The sequence below is a fragment of the Felis catus genome, chromosome C2 (assembly GCF_018350175.1).
Source record: "Felis catus isolate Fca126 chromosome C2, F.catus_Fca126_mat1.0, whole genome shotgun sequence".
Taxonomy (NCBI): domain Eukaryota; kingdom Metazoa; phylum Chordata; class Mammalia; order Carnivora; family Felidae; genus Felis; species Felis catus.
In genome coordinates this window covers 97,728,587-97,729,913 of record NC_058376.1, presented here as the reverse complement: position 1 = coordinate 97,729,913, position 1,327 = coordinate 97,728,587, and positions in this window count along the sequence as shown.

Genomic DNA, 1,327 nt, shown 5'->3' with positions numbered 1-1,327 from the left:
TATTGTTGTTTACTATGTATATAATATATTTATATATTGTTTTCTTTTAAACGAGTGACCTCCAGGTTTTTTTAATTCTGTACCCCATCAGTAAATAAATTTCGAGCATACATATATAATTAATTTTTATTTAGAAATCTTATACATAAAATACTAGAGAAACATATTATGTATATTTTAAACATTGAAAAGAGAGATTGTTAAGTGATGGAATAAAAACAACATGAATAAGGGCCCTAAGGCTTCCCACATACTCCAGGGACTCATCTATCCAGCGTCGGGGCTATGAGTCTCTTACTCTGACAGCACTGCTTTAAAAAACCTGACCTATCAAAAGGGAGAGGGGCAACTTGTGGTTTTAAGCCACGTGCATTGGATTTTTCATTTTAAACATTGTCATTCATTAGTGGCTTCGATACAACAGAAATTTAGGAAGGTCCCAGGCCATTCATTAGATATTTAGAAAATAAACAGTAATGGTGAAGTTTCTTTTTGTTCAGAGAATTTCATAAATGGGATTTTAAAACTGTCTTCCCTATACACTAGAGAGAAGGAATACAATTCAATTTAGTTGCTTTCAAAATGTAGAGAAAAGTCAGCAACTAGACCAACTTATGACCTTACAGTTTTCCTTATTTATAAAGATCAACTTAGCTGCAGAACTAAAACTTTCCCGAGACAGTTCATCAATTAGATGCTTCCCAGCATGAAATAAGGAAAATATTTTCTAGACCATCCTGCCATGAGTGAATGCTGCCTATCAAGTTATATAGAAAGACTCTGACAAGACAAAGGTACAGTCCCTTCTCTCAAGAATCTTATGGATGTCTGAAGTAGACCAAACATACCTAACACCTAAAATACAATGAAATATGTTACAAATACTGTGGGAGGAGGAGATATAATTTTCAATTATATGAAGCCAAAAAAAAAAATTGTGGGAAGCCACTTTGAGGACTTTATAGAGAAAAGATGATTTCAGATGGATGTTAAAGATCCACAGATGGCAAACAGTAGCAGATGGTCCCAGTCAGGAAGCACTGCATGAAAAGGGGCCCAGAGACCAGAAAGTGTGTGTTAGGAATGGGCCTGGCTGCAAAAGTCAATTCAGATTGACAACGGCTTAAAAAGAGTTAACAGTAGGGGCACCAGGGTGGCACATCTGGTTAAGGGTTGGACTCTGTTTAGGCTCAGTTCATGATCTCACGGTTGATGAGATGGAGCCCCGCATTGGGCTCCACTGTGGAGCCTGCTTGGGATTCTGTCTCTTCCTCTCCCTCTGTCCCTCCCCTGCTCTCTCTCTCTCTCTCTCTCTCTCTCTCTCTCT